At 45.6% G+C, this 26,029-nt stretch overlaps 1 long non-coding RNA gene and 1 pseudogene across 1 annotated transcript; one reads left to right on the top strand and one right to left on the bottom strand.

Moving 5' to 3' along the window:
• LOC133372774 (fibrillin-2-like) overlaps positions 1-17,668 on the top strand; it is a 31,069-nt pseudogene extending 13,401 nt beyond the window's left edge.
• Positions 17,669-17,679: 11 nt separating this feature from the next.
• LOC133372936 (uncharacterized) lies at positions 17,680-25,610 on the bottom strand. The gene is made up of 3 exons (XR_009759588.1): positions 25,466-25,610; positions 20,747-20,906; positions 17,680-19,955 (listed from the first exon to the last, which is right to left on the bottom strand). It is a non-coding gene; the product is annotated as an uncharacterized LOC133372936 (long non-coding RNA).
• Positions 25,611-26,029: the final 419 nt, after the last annotated feature.

The following is a 26,029-nucleotide window of genomic DNA, read 5'->3' as shown; positions in this document are numbered from 1 at the left end:
TAGAAGCTAGAAGCCAGAAGGACCAGCTAGGAGCTAAAAGCCAGAAGGACCAGCTAGAAGCTAGGAGCTAAAAGCCAGCTAGAAGCTAGAAGCCAGAAGGACCAGCTAGAAGCTAGAAGCCAGAAGGACCAGCTAGAAGCTAGAAGCCAGAAGGACCAGCTAGGAGCTAAAAGCCAGAAGGACCAGCTAGAAGCTAGGAGCTAAAAGCCAGACGGACCAGCTAGAAGCTAGGAGCTAAAAGCCAGCTAGAAGCTAGAAGCCAGAAGGACCAGCTAGGAGCTAGAAGCCAGAAGGACCAGCTAGGAGCTAAAAGCCAGAAGGACCAGCTAGGAGCTAAAAGCTAAAAGCCAGAAGGACCAGCTAGAATTGAGAGAAAGAAGATAGGACAAGATGGGAGATAGAAGGAGAAGACAGGACAGGACAGGAGATCGGAGATAGAACAAGATGATAGGACAAAATAGCAGAAGATCGAAGAAGATTGGAGATAGAAGAAGATAAGACAAGATAGGAGATAGAAGAAGATCAAAGATAGACAGGAAAGACAGGGGAACCAAAGGAAAAAGGGCTCCTACCTGGTGAAATTGCCTTGCGAGAGACATATGGCTGGCGCAATCCATCCCGGGATCTCAATCACTCTCAGAAGACTCCCGGCAGGAAAGCAATGCATGCTGGTCTTACAGAGAACATTTCAGGAACAAGTCGTGCAGTTGCAACTTTTCATAATCTAACTAAATGTGCCAGCAGCTCCTAACAACTTCAACGATTTTGTACCATCTAAATTGTATTGCTTTCATTGATTATCTCTATATGTGTCTATTTTTTTTGTAACCTGCCTTGAGGGCCTTTGTGCCAAAAGTCAGGGTAGAAACAGACTATAATAACAACAATAATAATAACAACAATAATAATAAAAATAATATAACAAGATCGGAGAAGATAGGAGATAAAAGGAGAAGATAGGACAAGGTAGGAGAAGACAGGAGAAGATACGGCAAGATAGATGATAGGAGATAGAAGGAGAAGGAGAAGATAGGACAAGATCAGAGAGGAGGAGAAGATAGGACAAGATAGGCGAAAGAAGGAGAAGATAGCGGACAGAAGGACAACACAGGACAAGATAGTGGAAGCCAGAAGGACCAGCTAGAAGCTAGAAGGTAGAAGCAAGAAAAGAGACAGGAGAAAGAAGGAGAATATAAGACAATATAGGAGAATATAGGACAAGATAGGAGGATAGGAGAAAGAAGATAGAACAAGCTAGGAGATAGAAGGAGGATAGGAGAAGATATGAGATAGATGGAGAAGATACAACAAGATAGGAGAAGATGGGAGACATAAGAAAATGGGACAGGATCGGAGATAGAAGGATAAGATAGGACAAGATAGGAGGTGGAAGGACAAGATAGCAGATTGCAGAAGATCAGAGAAGATACGACAAGATAGATAGAAGATAGCACGAGACAGGAGATGGAGATAGGAGAAGATAGGAAATGGAAGAAGAGGAGAGAGAACAAGATAGTACAAGATATGAGATAGGAAAAGATAAGAGAAGATAGGAGATAGAAGGACAAGATAGGGGAGAAGGAGAAGATAGGACAAGATAGGCAAAAGAAGGAGAAGATAGGACAAGATAGCGGACAGAAGGATAACACAGGACAAGATAGTAGAAGCCAGAAGGACCAGCTAGAAGCTAGTAGCCAGAAGGACCAGCTAGAAGCGAGAAAAGAGAAAGGAGAAAGAAGGAGAAGATAGGACAATATAGGAGAATATAGGACAAGATAGGAGGATAGGAGAAAGAAGAAGATTGGAGAAGATAGAAGAAAGAAGAAGATAGAACAAGCTAGGAGGAGATAGGAGAAGATATGAGATAGATGGAGAAGATACGACAAGATAGGAGAAGATGGGAGACATAAGAACATGGGACAAGATCAGAGATAGAAGGATAAGATAGGACAAGATAGGAGATGGAAGGACAAGATAGCAGATAGGAGATCGCAGAAGATCAGAGAAGATAGGAAAAGATAGATAGGAGAAGACAGGACAAGATAGGAGATAGAAGGAGAAGACAGGAGATGGAAGAAGAGAGAGAACAAGATAGTACAAGACAGGAGATAGGAGAAAGAAGGAGATAGAAGAAGCTAAGAGAAGCTAGGAGGTAGAAGGAGGATAGGAGAAGATAGGAAATAGATGGAGAAGATATGACAAGATAGGAGAAGATAGGAGACATAAGAAGACAGGACAAGATCGGAGAAGAGAGGAGGAGAAGATATGAGAAAGGAGAAGATAGGACAAGGTAGCAGACAAAAGGAAAACACAGTACAGGATAGTAGAAGCTAGAAGGACCTGCTAGTAGCGAGAAGCGAGAGAAAGGAGGAGATAGGACAAGATCAGAGAAAAAAGTAGAAGGAGAAGATAGGACAGGATAGGAGATCAGAGATAGAACAAGATGATAGGAGAAGATCAGACAAGATAGCTGAAGATAGGAGAACATCAAAAAGGTTGGAGATAGAAGAAGATAAGGCAAGATAGGAGATAGAAGAAGATCAAAGATAGACAGGAAAGACAGGGGAACCAAAGGAAAAAGGGCTCCTACCTGGTGAAATTGCCTTGCGAGAGACATATGGCTGGCGCAATCCATCCCGGGATCTCAATCACTCTCAGAAGACTCCCGGCAGGAAAGCAATGCATGCTGGTCTTACAGAGAACATTTCAGGAACAAGTCGTGCAGTTGCAACTTTTCATAATCTAACTAAATGTGCCAGCAGCTCCTAACAACTTCAACGATTTTGTACCATCTAAATTGTATTGCTTTCATTGATTATCTCTATACGTGTCTATTTTTTTTGTAACCTGCCTTGAGGGCCTTTGTGCCAAAAGTCAGGGTAGAAACAGACTATAATAACAACAATAATAATAACAACAATAATAATAAAAATAATATAACAAGATCGGAGAAGATAGGAGATAAAAGGAGAAGATAGGACAAGGTAGGAGAAGACAGGAGAAGATACGGCAAGATAGATGATAGGAGATAGAAGGAGAAGGAGAAGATAGGACAAGATCAGAGAGGAGGAGAAGATAGGACAAGATAGGCGAAAGAAGGAGAAGATAGTACAAGATAGCGGACAGAAGGACAACACAGGACAAGATAGTGGAAGCCAGAAGGACCAGCTAGAAGCTAGAAGGTAGAAGCAAGAAAAGAGACAGGAGAAAGAAGGAGAATATAAGACAATATAGGAGAATATAGGACAAGATAGGAGGATAGGAGAAAGAAGATAGAACAAGCTAGGAGATAGAAGGAGGATAGGAGAAGATATGAGATAGATGGAGAAGATACAACAAGATAGGAGAAGATGGGAGACATAAGAAAATGGGACAGGATCGGAGATAGATGGATAAGATAGGACAAGATAGGAGGTGGAAGGACAAGATAGCAGATTGCAGAAGATCAGAGAAGATACGACAAGATAGATAGAAGATAGCACGAGACAGGAGATGGAGATAGGAGAAGATAGGAAATGGAAGAAGAGGAGAGAGAACAAGATAGTACAAGATATGAGATAGGAGAAGATAAGAGAAGATAGGAGATAGAAGGACAAGATAGGGGAGAAGGAGAAGATAGGACAAGATAGGCAAAAGAAGGAGAAGATAGGACAAGATAGCGGACAGAAGGATAACACAGGACAAGATAGTAGAAGCCAGAAGGACCAGCTAGAAGCTAGTAGCCAGAAGGACCAGCTAGAAGCGAGAAAAGAGAAAGGAGAAAGAAGGAGAAGATAGGACAATATAGGAGAATATAGGACAAGATAGGAGGATAGGAGAAAGAAGAAGATTGGAGAAGATAGAAGAAAGAAGAAGATAGAACAAGCTAGGAGGAGATAGGAGAAGATATGAGATAGATGGAGAAGATACGACAAGATAGGAGAAGATGGGAGACATAAGAACATGGGACAAGATCAGAGATAGAAGGATAAGATAGGACAAGATAGGAGATGGAAGGACAAGATAGCAGATAGGAGATCGCAGAAGATCAGAGAAGATAGGAAAAGATAGATAGGAGAAGACAGGACAAGATAGGAGATAGAAGGAGAAGACAGGAGATGGAAGAAGAGAGAGAACAAGATAGTACAAGACAGGAGATAGGAGAAAGAAGGAGATAGAAGAAGCTAAGAGAAGCTAGGAGGTAGAAGGAGGATAGGAGAAGATAGGAAATAGATGGAGAAGATATGACAAGATAGGAGAAGATAGGAGACATAAGAAGACAGGACAAGATCGGAGAAGAGAGGAGGAGAAGATATGAGAAAGGAGAAGATAGGACAAGGTAGCAGACAAAAGGAAAACACAGTACAGGATAGTAGAAGCTAGAAGGACCTGCTAGTAGCGAGAAGCGAGAGAAAGGAGGAGATAGGACAAGATCAGAGAAAAAAGTAGAAGGAGAAGATAGGACAGGATAGGAGATCAGAGATAGAACAAGATGATAGGAGAAGATCAGACAAGATAGCTGAAGATAGGAGAACATCAAAAAGGTTGGAGATAGAAGAAGATAAGGCAAGATAGGAGATAGAAGAAGATCAGAGATAGACGGGAAAGACAGGGGAACCAAAGGAAAAAGGGCTCCTACCTTGTGAAATTGCCTTGCGAGAGACATATGGCTGGCGCAATCCATCCCGGGATCTCAATCACTCTCAGAAGACTCCCGGCAGGAAAGCAATGCATGCTGGTCTTACAGAAAAGATTTCAGGAACAAGTCGTGCAGTTGCAACTTTTCATAATCTAACTAAATGTGCCAGCAGCTCCTAACAACTTCAACGATTTTGTACCATCTAAATTGTATTGCTTTCATTGATTATCTCTATACGTGTCTATTTTTTTTGTAACCTGCCTTGAGGGCCTTTGTGCCAAAAGTCAGGGTAGAAACAGACTATAATAACAACAATAATAATAACAACAACAATAATAAAAATAATATAACAAGATCGGAGAAGATAGGGGATAAAAGGAGAAGATAGGACAAGGTAGGAGAAGACAGGAGAAGATACGGCAAGATAGATGATAGGAGATAGAAGGAGAAGGAGAAGATAGGACAAGATCAGAGAGGAGGAGAAGATAGGACAAGATAGGCGAAAGAAGGAGAAGATAGCGGACAGAAGGACAACACAGGACAAGATAGTGGAAGCCAGAAGGACCAGCTAGAAGCTAGAAGGTAGAAGCAAGAAAAGAGACAGGAGAAAGAAGGAGAATATAAGACAATATAGGAGAATATAGGACAAGATAGGACAAGATAGGAGGATAGGAGAAAGAAGATAGAACAAGCTAGGAGATAGAAGGAGGATAGGAGAAGATATGAGATAGATGGAGAAGATACAACAAGATAGGAGAAGATGGGAGACATAAGAAAATGGGACAGGATCGGAGATAGAAGGATAAGATAGGACAAGATAGGAGGTGGAAGGACAAGATAGCAGATTGCAGAAGATCAGAGAAGATACGACAAGATAGATATAAGATAGCACGAGACAGGAGATGGAGATAGGAGAAGATAGGAAATGGAAGAAGAGGAGAGAGAACAAGATAGTACAAGATATGAGATAGGAGAAGATAAGAGAAGATAGGAGATAGAAGGACAAGATAGGGGAGAAGGAGAAGATAGGACAAGATAGGCAAAAGAAGGAGAAGATAGGACAACATAGCGGACAGAAGGATAACACAGGACAAGATAGTAGAAGCCAGAAGGACCAGCTAGAAGCCAGTAGCCAGAAGGACCAGCTAGAAGCGAGAAAAGAGAAAGGAGAAAGAAGGAGAAGATAGGACAATATAGGAGAATATAGGACAAGATAGGAGGATAGGAGAAAGAAGAAGATTGGAGAAGATAGAAGAAAGAAGAAGATAGAACAAGCTAGGAGGAGATAGGAGAAGATATGAGATAGATGGAGAAGATACGACAAGATAGGAGAAGATGGGAGACATAAGAACATGGGACAAGATCAGAGATAGAAGGATAAGATAGGACAAGATAGGAGATGGAAGGACAAGATAGCAGATAGGAGATCGCAGAAGATCAGAGAAGATAGGAAAAGATAGATAGGAGAAGACAGGATGAGATAGGAGATAGAAGGAGAAGACAGGAGATGGAAGAAGAGGAGAGAGAACAAGATAGTACAAGACAGGAGATAGGAGAAGATAGGAGAAAGAAGGAGATAGAAGAAGCTAAGAGAAGCTAGGAGGTAGAAGGAGGATAGGAGAAGATAGGAGACATAAGAAGACAGGACAAGATCGGAGAAGAGAGGAGGAGAAGATATGAGAAAGGAGGAGATAGGACAAGGTAGCAGACAAAAGGAAAACACAGTACAGGATAGTAGAAGCTAGAAGGACCTGCTAGTAGCGAGAAGCGAGAGAAAGGAGGAGATAGGACAAGATCAGAGAAAGAAGTAGAAGGAGAAGATAGGACAGGATAGGAGATCAGAGATAGAACAAGATGATAGGAGAAGATCAGACAAGATAGCTGAAGATAGGAGAACATCAAAAAGGTTGGAGATAGAAGAAGATAAGGCAAGATAGGAGATAGAAGAAGATCAGAGATAGACGGGAAAGACAGGGGAACCAAAGGAAAAAGGGCTCCTACCTTGTGAAATTGCCTTGCGAGAGACATATGGCTGGCGCAATCCATCCCCGGATCTCAATTACTCTCAGAAGACTCCCGGCAGGAAAGCAATGCATGCTGGTCTTACAGAAAAGATTTCAGGAACAAGCCGTGCAGTTGCAACTTTTCATAATCTAACTAAATGTGCCAGCAGCTCCTAACAACTTCAACAATTTTGTACCATCTAAATTGTATTGCTTTCATTGATTATCTCTATACGTGTCTATTTGTTTGGTAAGCCGCCTTGAGGGCCTTTGGGCCAAAAGGCAGGGTAGAAACAGACTATAATAACAACAACAATAATAACAATGACAATAATAAAAATAATATAACAAGATCGGAGAAGATAGGAGATAAAATGAGAAGATAGGACAAGGTAGGAGAAGACAGGAGAAGATACGGCAAGATAGATGATAGGAGATAGGAGATAGAAGGAGAAGGTAGAAGGAGAAGACAGGACAAGATCAGAGAGGAGGAGAAGATAGGACAAGATAGGCAAAAGAAGGAGAAGATAGTACAAGATAGCGGACAGAAGGACAACACAGGACAAGATAGTAGAAGCTAGAAGGACCAGCTAGAAGCTAGAAGGACCAGCTAGAAGGTAGAAGCAAGAAAAGAGGTAGGAGAAAGGAGAAGATAGGACAATATAGGGGAATATAGGACAAGATAGGAGGCTAGGAGAAAGAAGATAGAACAAGCTAGGAGATAGGAGAAGATAAGAGAAGATAGGAGATAGAAGGACAAGATAGGGGAGAAGGAGAAGATAGGACAAGATAGCAGACAGAAGGATAACACAGGACAAGATAGTGAAAGCCAGAAGGACCAGCTAGAAGCGAGAAAGGAGAAAGAAGGAGAGGATAGGACAATATAGGAGAATATAGGACAACATAGGAGAATATAGGACAACATAGGAGGCTAGGAGAAAGAAGAAGATAGAACAAGCTAGGAGATAGGAGGATAGGAGAAGATATGAGATAGATGGAGAAGATGGGAGACATAAGAAGATGGGACAGGATCAGAGATAGAAGGATAAGATAGGACAAGATAGGTGGAAGGACAAGGTAGCAGATAGGAGATTGCAGAAGATCAGAGAAGATAGGACAAGATAGATAGGAGAAGATAGCACGAGACAGGAGATGGAGATAGGACAAGATAGGAGATGGAAGAAGAGGAGAGAGAACAAGATAGTACAAGATATATATAAGGAGAAGATAAGAGAAGATAGGAGATAGAAGGACAAGATAGGGGAGAAGGAGGATAGGACAAGATAGGGGAGAAGGAGAAGATAGGACAAGATAGGCAAAAGAAGGATAGCGGACAGAAGGATAACACAGGACAAGATAGTAGAAGCCAGAAGGACCAGCTAGAAGCGAGAAAAGAGAAAGGAGAAGATAGGACAAGATAGGAGATGGAAGGACAAGATAGCAGACAGGAGATCGCAGGAGATCAGAGAAGATAGGAGATGGAAGATCGCAGAAGATCAGAGAAGATAGGACAAGATAGATAGAAGACAGGACGACAGGAGATGGAGATAGGACAAGATAGGAGATAGAAGGAGAAGACAGGAGATGGAAGAAGAGGAGAGAGAACAAGATAGTACAAGACAGAAGATAGAAGATAAGAGAAGATAGGAGATAGGAGAAGATAGGAGAAAGAAGGAGATAGAAGAAGCCAAGAGAAGCTAGGAGGTAGAAGGAGGATAGGAGAAGATAGGAGATAGATGGAGAAGATATGATAAGATAGGAGAAGATAGGAGACATAAGAAGACAGGACAAGATCGGAGAAGAGAGGAGGAGAAAGGAGGAGGAGATAGGACAAGGTAGCAGACAAAAGGAAAACACAGTACAGGATAGTAGAAGCTAGAAGGACCTGCTAGTAGCGAGAAGCGAGAGAAAGGAGGAGATAGGACAAGATCAGAGAAAGAAGTAGAAGGAGAAGATAGGACAGGATAGGAGATCAGAGATAGAACAAGATGATAGGAGAAGATCAGACAAGATAGCTGAAGATAGGAGAACATCAAAAAGGTTGGAGATAGAAGAAGATAAGGCAAGATAGGAGATAGAAGGAGATCGGAGATAGACGGGAAAGACAGGGGAACCAAAGGAAAAAGGGCTCCTACCTTGGGAAATTGCCTTGTGAGAGACATACGGCTGGCGCAATCCATCCCGGGATCTCAATCACTCTCAGAAGACTCCCGGCAGGAAAGCAATGCATGCTGGTCTTACAGAAAAGATTTCAGGAACAAGCCGTGCAGTTGCAACTTTTCATAATCTAACAATGTGCCAGCGGCTCCTAACAACTTCAACGATTTTGTACCATCTAAATTGTATTGCTTTCATTGATGTATCTCTATACGTGTCTATTTGTTTGGTAAGCCGCCTTGAGGGCCTTTGGGCCAAAAGGCAGGGTAGAAACAGACTATAATAATAACAATAAGGAGAAGACAGGAGACGGAAGCAGATGGTAGAAGAAGACAGTACAAGATAGGAGAAGATAGGAGATGGAAGGACAAGACAGAAGAGAGAAGATAGGAGATAGAAGAAGATAGGACAAGATAGCAGACAGAAGGACAACACAGTACAAGCCAGAACCAGCTAGAAGCCAGACGGACCAGCTAGGAGCTAAATCCAGACGGACCAGCTAGGAGCAAGAAGCCAGACGGACCAGCTAGGAGCAAGAAGCCAGACGGACCAGCTAGGAGCAAGAAGCCAGACGGACCAGCTAGGAGCTAAAAGCCAGACGGACCAGCTAGGAGCCAGACGGACCAGCTAGAAGCCAGATGGGCCAGCTAGGAGCTAGAAGCCAGAAGGGCCAGCTAGGAGCTAAATCCAGACGGACCAGCTAGGAGCAAGAAGCCAGACGGACCAGCTAGGAGCAAGAAGCCAGACGGACCAGCTAGGAGCAAGAAGCCAGACGGACCAGCTAGGAGCTAAAAGCCAGACGGACCAGCCAGGAGCCAGACGGACCAGCTAGAAGCCAGATGGGCCAGCTAGGAGCTAGAAGCCAGAAGGGCCAGCTAGGAGCTAGGAGCCAGACGGACCAGCTAGAAGCCAGATGGGCCAGCTAGGAGCTAGAAGCCAGACGGACCAGCTAGGAGCTAAATCCAGACGGACCAGCTAGGAGCAAGAAGCCAGACGGACCAGCTAGGAGCAAGAAGCCAGACGGACCAGCTAGGAGCAAGAAGCCAGACGGACCAGCTAGGAGCTAAAAGCCAGACGGACCAGCTAGGAGCCAGACGGACCAGCTAGAAGCCAGATGGGCCAGCTAGGAGCTAGAAGCCAGAAGGGCCAGCTAGGAGCTAGAAGCCAGACGGACCAGCTAGAAGCTAAAAGCCAGAACGACCAGCGAGAAGCGAGAGAAAGAAGATAGGACAAGATCGGAGATAGAAGGACAAGATAGAACAGGACAGGAGATCGGAGATAGAACAAGATGATAGGACAAGATAGCAGAACATCGAAGAAGATTGGAGATAGGAGAAGATAGAAAAGATAAGTGAAAGAAGGAGATAGAAGAAGATAGGACAGGATAGGAGATAGAAGGGGAAGATAGGAGAGGAGAATGTAGGAGATCGGAGAAGATCAGAGGAGATAGACGATACGAGAAGACAGGAGATAGGAGATAGAAGGAGAAGATGGCTTAGATAGAAAGAAAAGATGGGGCAAGATAGGAGATAGAAGGAGAAGATAGGAGAAGGCAGGAAGAAGATACAAGAAGATAGGAGATAGAAAGGAGAAAATATGAGATAAAAGGAGAAGATAGGAGATCGATGGAGAAGATGGGAAGAAGGAACAGATAGGAGTAGGAGAAAGAATCCTATCTTCTATCTCCTCTTATCTTCTCCTATATTTTCCTTCTGTCTCCTATCTTCTTCTACCATCTTCTTCTTCTGTCTCCTATCTTCTCCTATCTAGATAGCAGATAGGAAAGTAGAAGATAGGAGATAAAAGGAGAAGATAGGAAATAGGGGAAGACAGGACAAGATAGGAGATAGAAGATAGGATTCTATCTCCTATCTTCTTCTGTCTCCTATCTTCTCCTATCTAGATAGGAGATAGAAGAAGAAGATAGGAGATAGTAGGAGGACAGGTGTTACGAGTGGACCTTGGACTTCCTCATGAGCATAGCTCACTAGAAATGCAAGTTCCCCTATCGCAGGAGGATCTTTGGCTGGAGTTACCCGCACGTCACCCCCACAGCATGTATGATTTTACCCTTAACCTAATGACACATACACAAAGTGAAATCGAGTGGATTAAGAGAAGAAACAAGGAAAAACATTGCAGTTTACAATTACAGTTAACAATGAGCAGCTTTCTAATTACTATTCATTCATTCAGCAACACCGGATAGACTAAAGCAAAGAGACTAACCTTATGAACACTTTCACACTAAGCTCATCCACACAGAAAGACAAAGGCCCAGATAGTCGCATATACCTTTCCTGGAGAGTTGTTGCAAGCCTAGGGCTGAGAGAGACTTTCATATCTAGCCCAGTGAGCCAAAAGCTCTGCCCTTGGGTAACCAGCGCTAGATTTGAAAGATCTCACCCAATCCTTAGCTCTGAAGCTCTGCAATTTGTCCCAAAGATGCTAGGGTGCGTCGGTAAGAAAAGCAGCTGTTGGAGCCCTCCAGAATAGGAACTACTGACCCCCTCCAACTCCTCATGTTTTATACCTTTTTCTAACTAAACCGACCCCAATATAAACCCAATGTAAATGCCCCCAGGAAGATGTGGACTTCACAAGACCAATGGAAGAATTTAGGACCATCAGTCAAGGAATTTGGTTTTTTCCATAAACCATTCCTTGAGGAATTCCTAGATAATGACTGCAATCTCCTACCTGTGAACTCCATATGTTCTGTCTCTTCCTAAAGGTTGAGATTATCATAAACATTTCCTCGTTTGAAAGGAGTGCCTGTTCTTACTGGGTGACATTCCCCAAATTTCCAGAGGAGTCAGGAAGTCTGTACCTTCAGGCTTCCAAGATATGTACTCAGGGGTCACAGAGGGAATCTTTGCTGTTCCCGGTTTTCCAAATTCTGGTTCGCTCAGGTGAATCAAAGATTACAAATTCCCAATATTTGATTCCTTACACACAAGATAGAAGGAGATGATAGGAGATAGAAGATAGGAGGAAATAGGAGATAGGAGAAGACAGAACAAGGAGATAGGAGGAGAAGATAGGAGAAATTAGGAGAAGATGGGAGATAGGAGAAGGGCAGGGGGAGAACCCGGCCAGTTACCACAGGGTGGCAGCTTTGCAAGATTTGAAACTGAACCTATCTCCTGGTGAACACGCTGTCAATTAGGTGCATTTTGGCAAAATTGGTAACTGTTTAAAGATGGACTTCCGTCACAAAAAGTTGTTATTTTAGAAAGTAAGGATGTGTAAGACAAGGCCAGCGAGAGTGCAGGAAAATGGATCTGCAGGCCAGAGACAATTAACCAATCAGGGGCCAAATTGTACATCCTCCCTGAAATTTTCCAGCAGTCACGTCTTCCGTGGAGCCTGTCCTCTGCTGACAAGAAGGTGTTAAGTCGGGCCTCTGCTTACACATCCTTCTGGAAGGTGGGCAGACAACTGCCACTCATGGCCTCATTGCAGAAACCAAATGTTAACCTATGAAGGTCCCACACTATCCAAAGGGTATCAAAAAGAACCCCCACAATTCCCAGCTCTGCACCCAGCATGACATGTTTCCCCTTTTTTAAAAAGATGACATGAGAGGTCCACACCTCTGATGTCATCGTTAGCTCTGAATAGAGATCGCAAACAGACTAACAAAGGTCTGCCAAAGAAAAATAAGTTTAATCCCCCAACGTGACCTAACCTATGCCTTCTAAAAAGGTAAAATGTAAACAAACCTAAAAGTCTATCCAAAGACAATTTTAATACTAAATTCTTAACAGTGAACTAAATAAAGATAAATGTGGATAAAAAGAGAAGAATAACAGGACAATCCAGGTCCATTTCCAGGCACAGGATATAAAACGATTAAAACCTGTTACAATCTCGATCCCTGAAATAGGTCAGAATCAAACATAGGTCAGCAGAACTGGCAAATCAATCTTCTGGAGCAAAGGCTCTGGCTAGACTGTCGGCAATTATATTTTCTGATCCTTTAATATGATTTATACTGAAATTGAAATATTGTAAGGCCAAGCTCCATCTTAACAATTTCTGGGTAGATTTTTTCATTCTAGATAACCAACACGAGGGTGAATGATCAGTCTGCAGTTGAAAATGGCAACCCCAGAAGCTTCTCTATAATGTCCATACATTCCTTCTCAATTGTCACCAAATTTCTCGCCCGTTGGATCAATTTTTTGCTAAGATAAGCAACAGGGTGTAATCATCTGTGTCATATTGTCACAAAACAGCTCCAAGGCCAAAATTAGAAGAATCGGTTTGTACCACTAAGGGTTCAGAAGAATCAGGAGCTTTTAGAAATGGGTAATTAACAAGCAAAGCTTTTGAGAGCTATCCGACCATTGCACTCGCTTGGGCTTACATTTTTTACATAAATCGGGGGATGCAATACCGCTAAAGTGAGGGGCAAACCTTCTGTAATAACCTGGAAGCCCCCCAAAAGACTGGACTTGCTTCTTTGTGCGAGGCACAGGCCAATTTTGAATGGCTTCAATCTTTGCATCAAGGGGTTTCAGACAACCCCCTGTGTGTCTTTAGAACACACCTTGTAAGTGTTTTAACATGAGATCCCCAATCAGAACTAAGAATGGCAAATAACATCCAAGTAGGCACATGCAAATTCTCCTAACCCATTTAATGCAGATGATACCATACTGCTAGCGGAAACCAGTAACGATTTGAAACGAATGCTGATGAAAGTTAGAGGAAAACACAAATAATAATAAATAAATAAAATGTTATTTCTGAGTCGCCTATCTGGCCGAAAAACGGCCACTCTAGGCGACGTACAATCCATTAATAAAATACAATATAAACAATAAGGTTAAAACCAAGAACTATAACTAACAGCAGCAGCAAGACTAACCCGTCACAGAAATGATTATTAGCACCATGTACATAGATGGTGACTATTATATATTTATTTATTAAATGTATATCCTCCTAGAAGGAGCCCAGGGCGGCAAACAAAAACAGTCTAAAACATCTGAAAAACAAAATACTTTCAAACATAGTAAAACAAAGCATCTTTAAAAATATCTTTTCTATTATTTATTTATTTATTAAATTTATACCCCGCCTTATGGCCAAAAGGCCCTCAAGGCGGCTTACAAAAACACGAATATAACACATCACAATGCATAAATACAATAATGCAATTCTCAAAATTAAATAACAAATAACATTATCAAAAGAAAAGAAAAAACATTTAAATGTGTCACAATAAAAGAACCAAACACTTTATAAAAAGGCCTAGATAAAAATCTTCAATTTCCCAGCAAATAAGTAGCATTTTTATTTTTAAAATATAAATATACACAGTATATAAGTAGCCAAACAATAATAATAAACAACAAACTAATGAGAACATCTCAATAAATATACAATTAAACAATCCCCACACACTTCACAACAGTGTTTAACAAAAATATGCTGTAGTCCAAATAACAGCAAAAATGAATCTCCGAAATTAAATCTTGACCCCCAAAACAACTAAAAAACTAACCCCAGTAGTCTATAGACATCCCGAGCAGCAGGTTCACGCACACGTACACACACACGGTCTCTGGCCCCTTCAGCAGTTGCTGCTTTTGTAGCTGGAGAGAGACAGGGCCCCGCCCCTCCAGGCCAGGTGGAAATTAGCCAGAAATGCAGGGAGCAGGTCTTGCAGAAACTCACACAGGTAGATGGTCTTTTAAAAAGCTGTCTTTTATATTTATGTATCTGTACATAATATATATATGCGCAATGTGTGTGTATATAAATGTGTTTGTGGGTGCAATTTATTTATTAGATTTATATTCCTGCCCTTTGTCCTAGGAACCCAGAGCAGCAAACAAAAGGACTAAAAACACTCTAAAACATCTTAAAAACAAAACACTTTAAAACATATTAAAACAAAGCTCTCTCTTTCTACACACACACACGTATGCACTATGCGTGTACTGATAGGCATGTTTACTGCCTTCAAGTCGATTCCGACTTATGGCGATCCTATGAATAGGGTTTTCATGGTAAGCGGTATTCAGAGGTGGTGCCAGTAACTGGCCCAGCTGAGCTTCATGGCTGTGTGGGGATCCGAACCCTGGTCTCCCAGGTCATAGTCCAACACTCTAACCACTACGCCACACTGGCTACATTATTTATTACTTTTATAGCCCCACCCTTCCTCCTAAAAGGAACCGAGAGCAACCAACAAAAACACTGAAAGCACTTTAAAACATATTAAAACAAACATCTTTAAAAACATCTCTCTCTACATATGCACATATACATATATACGAGTTATGCAGTGTGTGTACAATATGTAGTTTATTAAACAAAAGCAGGACTACAGCTCAACATCAAAAAGACTAAAATAATGACAACAGAAGATTTATGTAACTTTAAAGTTGACAATGAGGACATTGAACTTGTCAAGGTTTGTCAGTATCTCAGCACAGCCATTAACCAAATGGAGACAATAGTTGAGAAATCAGAAGAAGGCTAGGACCGGGGAGGGCAGCGATGAGAGAACTAGAAAACTTTTATGTTCACTGCCCAGAGAGCTATTGCTAGTCGGGCGGTATATAAGTTTAAAAAATAAATAAATAATAAATAAAAGGTCCTCAAATGCAAAGATGTATCACTGAACGCTAAAGTCCGGATCATTCAGACCATGGTATTCCCAGTCTCTACATACGGATGTGAAAGTTGGACAGTTAAAAGAGCAGATAAGAGAAAGATCAACTCCTTTGAAATGTGGTGTCAGAGGAGAGCTTTGCGGATACCATGGACTGCAAAAAAGACAAATAATTGGGTGTTAGAACAAATTAAACCAGAACCGTCACTAGAAGCTAAAATGATGAAACTGAGGTTATCCTACTTTGGACACATAATGAGAAGACAGGATTCACTAGAAAAGACAATAATGCTGGGAAAAACAGAAGGGAGTAGAAAAAGGGGAAGGCCAAACAAGGGATGGATTGATTCCATAAAGGAAGCCACAGACCTGACCTTACAAGATCCGAACAGGGTGGTTCGTGACAGATGCCGTTGCAGGTCGCCGACTCATAGGGTCGCCATAAGTCGCAGTCGACTTGGAGGCACATAACAAGGTGGTTGGGGGGGGAACGATAATAGCAACAATCAACTTCCCATTATTCTCAATGGTAGGGCCACCTTGCCTTTTTGGAAGGGATGGTTGGTGCTCAAGTACAAAGGACTGGAGTGAAAAGACAGGAAGAGGTGCAAGTGCCCCCTCCTTTGCCCTTCCAGATCTTCCAGCCCTATGACTTTCTCTCGAATCCACAGGCACTGTCTCTCGGGACTCGGATTTGGCAAAGAGGCCTACCTTCCTGCTCCCCTAGAGGAAGAAGAGGAAGAGAATCTACTCTCCCCCAAAGCTTGTTACGAGTGCAAGATCAACGGTTACCCCAAGAGTGGACGGCACCGGTGCAGCGTCAATGGCACCGGTGAGCACCAGGTGAGGAGGGGAGGGAAGAGGCCTCAGAGACCCATGCAAGAGAGGCCTTCCAAACGGCTCTTCTCAGGAGGCAGTAACGGCCACCAACTTGGACGGCTTTAAAAGAAGATCAGACAAATTTATAGAGGAGGCAGCGGCAATCAATGGCTACTAGCCACGATGGCTATGCTCTGGCTCTGGGATCAGAGGCAAGATGCTTTTGAATGCCCATTGCTGGGAAATGCAGGAGGGGAGAGTTGCTCTTGCGCCTGAGTCCTGCTTGCAGGCTTCTCATAGCAGGCATCTGGTTGGCCACGGTGAGAACAGGATGCTGGATTAGATGGGCCAGTGGCCCGATCCAGAAGGGCTGTTACGCCCTTATGTAATACTGCCTCAGGTCTGGCTGGCTGCCCCCAAGGCTGTTGACCAACAGAACCAGCCTGCAGGTAAGTGAATCACTAGGGGCGGGGGGCTTGAAGGTGGATTTGAGGCAGGGCCAAATCAGTGGCAGAGCCCCTGTTTTTGCATGCAGAAGGTCCAACCTCAGCATCTTCTGGCAGGGGTGGGACAGACCCTCGTCTGAAAGCCTGGAGAGCGGCTGCTAGTCAGTTGCCGTTGCTCCCGCACTCAGGTTCCGCTTGCAGGGTTCCCACGATGGGCACCCGGTTGGCCTCCGTGAGGACAGGGGGCTGGGCTAGGCGGGCCGCTGGCCTGATCCAGCAAGGCAATTCTGATGATCTCTTCTGGTGCAATGGAGTCGCTTGTGGTGTTTCAGCACCATGCATAGTGGAACAAGTCGCTTCAATCCTGGATGCGATCGATCCAGCAGCCGTTGTAATCGTTTCTTGCTTTTGCCAGGTTTTTGTCATTCGAGCTGCTGCAAGCTCTTTTTAATAAAGAATAAAAGAAGTCCTCCTCCCTGGCCCGGCTCTGACCTTCCTCCTCTCCCTTTCCTTCCTCCCCCTGCAGAAACTGGACGTCAGCCTGGCCAGCATCGACGTGGGCGCCCCCATGGTGGTCACACTCAACCTTTCCAACCTGGGTCCCAAGGAGCACATCCTCGAGCTGCTGCCCGCCGTGGCCCTGCTGGAGAACCGCGTCTGCTACATCATCGCCCACAGGAACCAAGCGGGCTACTTCCACATCCACCAGAAGGAAGGTCTCAGCTACCTGCACTTAGCCCGCAAGCAGGCCGCCCCCGGCACTTACGTGCTGGAGATTGCCAGCGTCCCCCTCTACCACAAGCGGGAGCTGCGGGAACTAGAGGCCCTGAAGGATCTCGACTACCTCACTGGAGAGCTGGGCGAGGCGCTCAAGATGAGGTTGCAGCTCCATCTCTTTTAAACCTGCCCTCAGAGACACCCACGAAGCCAAGGGCTCGGACGGTGCGCCGCCCCACATCAACCCCCCCCCAGGAAAATCAGCAACTCTCCCCCCCCATGCCTCGGCATCCCAAACAACCCCAGATCTGGACCAGGCGGCTGTCCTTATCCGTGCTCCTCTCCCACCAATGCCCTCAGCGTGGGACTCCAGCGGCAGAGGTGGGTCTGTAAGGGCAGATGGGGCCCGGCCCCACCAACCTCAGTCTGCTCTCAGCTGGCCCCCACACCTGCCTGACAGTCATACTTGCAAGCGGTCCAGAGGGCGGCCCTGCCAGGCCGCTTCTTCCTCCCGCATCTCAGTGCTGCACCGCCTATCATCGGGTTTGGCTCCACCTACCGCTCGGGCGCCTTGCCTTCCGCCCCACCGGACCCAGTGGTCACCAGCCGCCTCTGGACTCCAGGAAATGACAGAGGTATGGACCGTGCAAGCAAAGCCATCAACTCGACGTCCCTCTCTCCGCTGGAGAACCCTGTTGCTCCAACACCCCTCCTCTGTTTGGCACTCCTCCATGAGCCTTGAGGATTTATTCATCCCTGAACATCCAAAGCAAGGACAGCTTTCTGTCTCCACTGGGCTCTTGGTCCATTTCATGCTTTGCTCCCGAGTTTATGGGCGGGCACAGCTGAAAGCAGGCCGGTTGTGTCAGAAGCTGAGCCTGTCGGTGATGGTTGGGGGAAGCTAGCCAGGCCTGTATCCGAGCCGGTCTCTGGAGTCCTCTCAGGTGCGCTGGAGTTAGTTGAGCAGCACTGAAGTACATTGTGCTGTTTATAGGGACCAAACCAAACGGGAATGGCAGCTCTGTGAAGGGTAAAGTACAGTTCCCAGGATTCTTTGGGGGAAGCCATGTACTTTCAATGTGTGGGGTGGATGTGACCTCTCCGAGAGGGGCAACAACAGGGATTTATCAAGCCAATGAGCACGTTGTCCAATTTCGCATCCGTATTATCAAAACTCGGCAGATTCCTTAAATCAGCTTTTCTGCATTCTGGTGCCCTCCGGGCCCCCCAAGACCCCAGCATCATAGGGCCGCGCTGGCTAGGGCTGTGTTCCAAAACTTGGGGAGGGGGGCACCAAGGTTCAGGAAAGCATATTTAAGGCTCATCAGGGCAAATGGGATGTTGCCCTGCCAACCTCGCTCTGCCCTCACCCAGCGCCCTCAACTACCTGCCTCGTTTACAGCCAGTCAGGGGGTGGCCGTGCCCATCATTGGCGCTGTGCCTTCCACCCTGCCAGTCCCAAATGGGCATCAGCCAACACTGCTTCGGAGTGTGCCGTCCTAAGGCACCAGCCATAGCTAGGAAACGGGGCTCCAAGGTGTCAAACTCCCCACCCCACCCCCAAGGTCACTGCCTCTCCAAATCCTGATGTGTTTATGCTCAACGGAGACCCAGAATAAGAGCCTCCGTTTGCTTCAGGGAAATGAGCATCCAGCATGAACACAGACAAACTCAGGCATATATATATATGAGAGATCTTCTCATGCAACTATTTTTTTCTAAGAAAGGGGGGTTCCTCTCCCTTTGACTCCTCAGAAACCTTACATGCCTCCTCAGAATGGTGGGTGCTAGCTAACCCCTCAAGCAAAGCTTGTAAAGCTTCACATGCGCTTTTCCCCAAATGCAAATTAATTTCTGCATTTCCTTTTAGAAAAGCCTTCCCAAGGAAAACCACATCTCAGACACCAAGAACCAAAACGTCCCAAACGCCAAGTTTAAAGGTTGAAAACTCGGTTTGGTCATGCATAACCTGTCATGACCCCTTTTTCCTCTCGTTCCCCTTTTATCACAGTAGAGAGACAGCTTATTACCAGAGCTCAAACTATAGCACTGGTCACACCTCAGGCTGGGAAGGTTTATCATTTCTCCTGAGCCAGCTCCACAGAATAGCAGAGTCGGAAGGGGCCTCTAAGTTCATTGAGTCCAACTCAATGCAGAAATCCAACCTAAAGCATAAAGCGATATGCTCGAGAAGAACTCTCGTTCATGCCAGCGGGGCAGGACGACAAGGGGAAAATTCCCAGCGGACAGAGGGTTGGGGGACAACTTGGATTCAGTTTCCATTTAAAGGCGAACCGACTCAGTTCGCACTTTCTGAAACAATATGCACACTGACACACAGCCACCTTCTGACATTTGCGCTTCTTTGAATTGTGCAATGCGGCTGTCCCATCGAGTAATGAGGACAAAATACATAGACGGGGGGGAGGGAATCTGCATAAAAAGGCAAATGTTCGCGAAGAGACCCTGCAAAATGTGTTCTAATCCGGGAAATTGTTTTGCAGAAAAAAAAAACACATACGCAAAGTTGCCCACAGAGATGTGTAGCTTGGGAGAAATTCACACTAAAATGAAGAATGCAGAGAACTACAATTAAAATTGAGACAAAAAGCGAAACGGAAATTAACAAGACCCGTCCGTCCCCAGCCTGCTGGGCCTGCTCTGGATCCTTCCCATTCTTTTCCATCCCCTCCTTTTTTAAAAATATCTGGGTGTTAGGAGATGGCCTTGGGCCCCTTTAACACTTGAAACCCTGGCCCTCCCCAGTTCACCCTACTGTCGGCAAGGCCACAATCCACAGTCCTCCTGACACAACAAAGTGGCTAGTCTGGTTTGTTCTCTGTCTTGTTTCGTAATTCCTCTTCCTCTGGTGGTTGGTTTTTTTTGGGGGGGGGGTTGCCAAATGGTGCTTCCTCCTCTTATGAATAATAATATGATTGATCATCATCATCTATTAGCCGAGGGGTGTTTGTGCATGCGTGCGTGTGAAAGGTGTGGCCCTCAGGTTCTTCGCACCAAGTCTGTGACTTTCATTTCATGCACCAGCAGCTTGTTTGTGGAGGGGAGGGGGGTCAGGCCGGCCACACACAGCCCTGAGGCCAAGCACCGGCCACGTGGGCAGCTGATCTTTTTTGTGTGTTGTATCACGAGCGATGGCAGCAATAAAGTTGTTTTGGGTTAAAATCAGCGACTCCCTCCTCGTTTGCAAAAAAAAACCTCGCACCCATGAGTTTGCAATTCTACAGGGCAATTCTTTACACTCAGACCTAAATCCTACTGACTACAACAGGGCTTACTCCCACGCATAGAGGATTGCTGCCGTAGCATCCGCAGATGCAAATATTTCTCCACTTACCTTCTCCAGGTGCTGATCCATATCGACTCCCCTCAGAATCAGTCCCCACGAGCTTCCCTCTCTCCGCGTCTGTGTCACGCAGCTGACACAACCAAGAGGAAGCCTTTCCAGTTTCAGCAGGCAGTGGGCAAGTGAAGACGAACGTGAACAAAACGCTCCCCTAGCCAGGGAGAGAGTTCAATTTGCATTTAAAGACAAATCTACTCACTTTACACCCCCTTGCAGAACTCAGCAGGGAGGAGGAGGAGGGCGGGGACTAGAATGAGTTGGCTCCGCCTCTCGTTGGCTCTGGTTCTGCCTACTTTGGGGCTTCCTGCAGTCCACCCCACCAGTCCAAAATGAGTTCCTCCGCCCACCTCCACCCCCGTACTTTTCTACTCACAACTGCTTGAAAATCTCCTACCTGGGATCCTCCCCCTCCTTTTCCTTAAATCAGCCATTGTTGCGCAAACCGTTTTGTGGCAAAAAGCGATCAATAATTATTGGAAACAAACCAACCAGGATCTTTTTTTAATTGGGTAGGTCTGCAACCATCCTAGGCACGCTTACGCTGGAGTACGTTCCCTTGTCAAAACTGAAACAATACATGTATTGTCGCTCTTTTTCCTTTTAAGGGAGGGGGAAAACAGCAGCAGGGAGAAGCTGCAACAGACGTGTGGAAGGGGAGGGTCTGGCTCTTCCTTCCACCCCACTTTTCCCCACTGAAACCCCTCCACCCCACTTTTTAATTCTTGTTTACTCCTTACAAATAGTCGCCGCCGGGACCACATCAAACCAGTGTTGTTTGATCTACACTGGCTCCCAGTTGTTTTCTGGGCCCAATTCAAGGTGTTGGTATTAACCTTTAAATCCCTATACGGTCTCGGCCCAGTTTATCTAAAGGAGCGCCTTCAACGCCATCAATTATGCCGCCTGACAAGATCAGCCACACAGGGCCTTCTCTCAGTCCCGCCAACTAAATCAGCTAGGTTGGCGGGAACCAGAGAGAGAGCCTTCTCAGTGGCGGCCCCCACCCTCTGGAACTCCCTCCCACAAGATCTCCGGCTTGCCTCTTCCCTGAATATATTCCACAAGGCCTTAAAGACCTGGCTCTTTCAACAGGCCTTTGGGACTTTTGGGGAGGGTTGACTTTTTTTGATTGAAATGCCTCCTACCCTGCAATGTTTTTATCATAATTTATACTGTTATATTGTATTTTGTTGTATTGTATTTTATTGTACTTGCCATATGTACGTCGCCTAGAGTGGCCATCGGCTAGATAAGCGACACATAAATTAAATTTATTTATTTATTTATTTATTATCTACATTCATATCCCTCTTTAAAGGGGTCACACCCCCAACCCCCTCCAACCCACTGTGCTTCCTTCCCCAGATCCCACCCCCCCCACCGTCTGCTATTCCTAAAGATCAAACCAAACATGGCATAGACAATTGCGTGGTGAATGTATCCCGTCACCAGAGATTGCGCTGAAAATATTGACTGCCTGAGCAGTCAGAATCTGAAGAGCCACGATACGATTGTGGCACCCAGTCCAACCCTTTTTTCAAAGGGGCTTTTCCCCTTCTCCCCCTCCCCGCTTAATATTCCCCCAAAAAATTAAAAAACGCTTCACCGATTACCAAAACACTGCTATGATTTAGCTGTTTTCAGTCCTGTCATTTGACCCTGCAAAACAACAAAAACGATGGTGCTTCTGCCCATGAGCAGAGTGCCATCTCCCACCCACCCCAAACACTGAACAAGCAGAGGTCAAAAACTTCACTGTGACACAGAAACACTCAAGGCTGCACTGTTAGAACACAACATTTTCAGCCCTCAGCTCAGCTTTAGAAGGTGCAAAGAGTTAACAAAATGAGGTCCGTTGTCATCTCAGTAACCTTCACAACAGCCCCACAAGACAGGCCAGGAGCAGCATCTCCGGTTGCTAAAGGTAGGCTGAGAGAAGAAGAGGCTCAACTAATGCTGCCTAGCTAGAAGGACCAGCTACAATCTAGAAGCTAGAAGGACCAGCGAAAAGAGAGAAAGGAAAAGGCAATATAGCAGAATATAGCACAAGATAGGAGAAAGAAAGAAAAGATAGGACAAGAGAGAAAGGAGAAAATAAGAGAAGATAGGACAAGAGAGAAAGGTGAAAGAAAGAAAAGATAGGACAAGAGAGAAAGGAGAAAGAAGGAGAAGATAGGACAAGAGAGAAAGGAGAAAGTAAGAGAAGATAGGACAAGAGAGAAAGGAGAAAATAAGAAGATAGGACAAGAGAGAAAGGAGAAAATAAGAGAAGATAGGACAAGAGAGAAAGGAGAAAGAAAAGATAGGACAAGAGAGAAAGGAGAAAGAAAGAAAAGATAGGACAAGAGAGAAAGGAGAAAGAAGGAAAAGATAGGACAAGAGAGAAAGGAGAAAGAAGGAGAAGATAGGACAAGAGAGAAAGGAGAAAATAAGAGAAGATAGGACAAGAGAGAAAGGAGAAAGAAAAGATAGGACAAGAGAGAAAGGAGAAAGAAAGGATAGGACAAGAGAGAAAGGAGAAAGGAGAAGATAGGACAAGAGAGAAAGGAGAAAGAAGGAAAAGATAGGACAAGAGAGAAAGGAGAAAGAAGGAGAAGATAGGACAAGAGAGAAAGGAGAAAATAAGAGAAGATAGGACAAGAGAGAAAGGAGAAAGAAAAGATAGGACAAGAGAGAAAGGAGAAAGAAAGAAAAGATAGGACAAGAGAGAAAGGAGAAAGAAGGAGAAGATAGGACAAGAGAGAAAGGAGAAAGTAAGAGAAGATAGGACAAGAGAGAAAGGAGAAAATAAGAAGATAGGACAAGAGAGAAAGGAGAAAATAAGAGAAGATAGGACAAGAGAGAAAGGAGAAAGAAAAGATAGGACAAGAGAGAAAGGAGAAAGAAAGAAAAGATAGGACAAGAGAGAAAGGAGAAAGAAAGAAAAGATAGGACAAGAGAGAAAGGAGAAAGAAGGAGAAGATAGGACAAGAGAGAAAGGAGAAAATAAGAGAAGATAGGACAAGAGAGAAAGGAGAAAGAAAAGATAGGACAAGAGAGAAAGGAGAAAGAAAGAAAAGATAGGACAAGAGAGAAAGGTGAAAGAAAGAAAAGATAGGACAAGAGAGAAAGGTGAAAGAAAGAAAAGATAGGACAAGAGAGAAAGGAGAAAGAAGAAGAAGATAGGACAAGAGAGAAAGGAGAAAGAAAAGATAGGACAAGAGAGAAAGGAGAAAGAAAGAAAAGATAGGACAAGAGAGAAAGGTGAAAGAAAGAAAAGATAGGACAAGAGAGAAAGGTGAAAGAAAGAAAAGATAGGACAAGAGAGAAAGGAGAAAGTAAGAGAAGACAGGACAAGACAGGAGAAAGGAGAGAGAAGGAGAAGATAAGAGGTAGCAGGAGAAGTTAGGAGAAAGGGAATGCAGTAGCTTATTTTCCACCGAAAGCGACGCTGCTAAAGGGACTGGGAATATCCATAGAGATAAGATGAGAAGGCTGTTACTGGTCATGCTCGTCGCTTCCGGTGCGTTTGCGCCACTCTGACGAGACCACGCCCAGAGGACCTTGTTGGGTTGTTGTAATTGGGAAAGGGTGCCCTCCGGTGGGGAATTTATGTAATTACAATGACAGCATGCCAAGGTGCGTATTTTATACAACTACAATGCCAAACAGGGAAAGGTCTCCCTCCGGTGGTGATTTTATGCAACTACAATTACAGAAGGGAAAGGGATGTTATGCAACTACAATGCCAAACAGGAAAAGGGCCCCCTCCGGTGGGGATTTTAAGCAACTACAATGACAGTGTCCAGGGCCAGAGGGAAGAGTGGGCAGGGCAAAGGGGGTACAGATGACCTTTCACGGTAGCTTATTTCCTACACACCCTCCCCCAAGTATCCTACAGCCAGACACAACCCGGCCAGGCACAAGTGGCCAAGGAGCTTGTGAAGAAGAGCCAGGGAGTGCGCAGCCCGGGGAGCGGCAAAAAGGTCAGGGAGAGCGGTCCGGATCTGCAAAAGCGGCTCTGCCTGCGTTCTTGCCCCCAGAGTTTGGCAATTCTGCGGCAGACTGTCTCTGAAAGGGAAGGCTCCATTTGGAGGAATGCATTTGCCACCCACAGCCCTGCCCTGCCGACGTCTGCTCGGCTTGGACGTGATCTCGGTTTGAGTGGCTGCCCGCATCCAAAGAAGCTTCAACCTGCGCGTCAACCGTTAAGCATCCGGACACCACACTCAGCCACGCACACGGTCTCTCCTGTTCAAGGCTGCGACACGGGGGGCCATTCCCTGCCTTGGCAAGGTTTTTATCCCCCCAAAGCGCTTTAAAAATTGTCCCCACAGGAGGGCGCCCTTTCGCTTCCTTGCCATGTTTTTTAACCACCCCAACAAGTATTAAAAGTTGCCACAACTTTAGTCCGCGGTGCTCACTTATTCTCCCCATCATTCCTCCCGGCAAGGAGCAACAACCCCTCCCGCCCACGACAGTTGTCCTCACAGCAACCCCGTGAGGTAGTTTTGCCTGAGAGCCACTGACTAGCCCCCAAGGCCGGGGGGACGGGGGCTGCATCCGATCCTACCAGGCGGGAGCGCTCCGTTTGGACTGACGTCCGCGCTTCTCAGTTGTTCTCCCCGGCCCGTCCTCCCTGCAAGGAGCAACAGCCCCTCCAGCCCACGACTGTGTGCGCGTGGGAGATAGACTGCGCTTGCACGCGGGAGCTCCTCCGCCCTCCCTCACCTGCAGCAGCTCCTGGGCGTTGGCCACGGCGATCTGTACTTTAATCTGTACTGCTTTATGAGCGCTGCGGGGTCCAACCGCGACCCCGACCCGAAATCTCCGCTGCCCGCCGCCGCCATCCCCGCCGCCGCCCACAGGAGCGCATGCGCCGTGTACCGCGAGGGAGGAGGGACAGAGAGCAAGAGGCGAGGAGGTTGCGGCGTCCCCGCCCGACACTTCCGAGACGCTTGCGCCACTCTGACAAGGCCGCGCCTGGGCGAACTTGCTGGCTTCTTGTGAGCCACCCTCGTTCCCCTTCTGCGAGCTGTCATCTGGCAGACGACGCGGGACTACAGTGGGGGGCGCCCTCCCTCCCCTCCGCAACAATTCAGTCCCGCTGCCCCTCGCCCCCCAATCGTATCTCGCAGGTTGCTAAGCAGCGGAAATCTGCTCCTTAGAGGAACAGGCAAGTGTGGTCTTGTTAACAAAAGCACCGACTCCCTTTTTCCCTCTCTGTCCGCTCATTGGACGGCGTTGCATGCGCCGGGCGCCATGACGAAAGAGGGCGGGAGGACTACAGCTCCC

The sequence above is a fragment of the Rhineura floridana genome, chromosome 18 (assembly GCF_030035675.1).
Source record: "Rhineura floridana isolate rRhiFlo1 chromosome 18, rRhiFlo1.hap2, whole genome shotgun sequence".
NCBI classification, from domain to species: Eukaryota; Metazoa; Chordata; class Lepidosauria; order Squamata; family Rhineuridae; genus Rhineura; species Rhineura floridana.
Note: the sequence above shows the minus strand (reverse complement) of the source record. Positions and strands in the feature narration are given on the sequence as shown.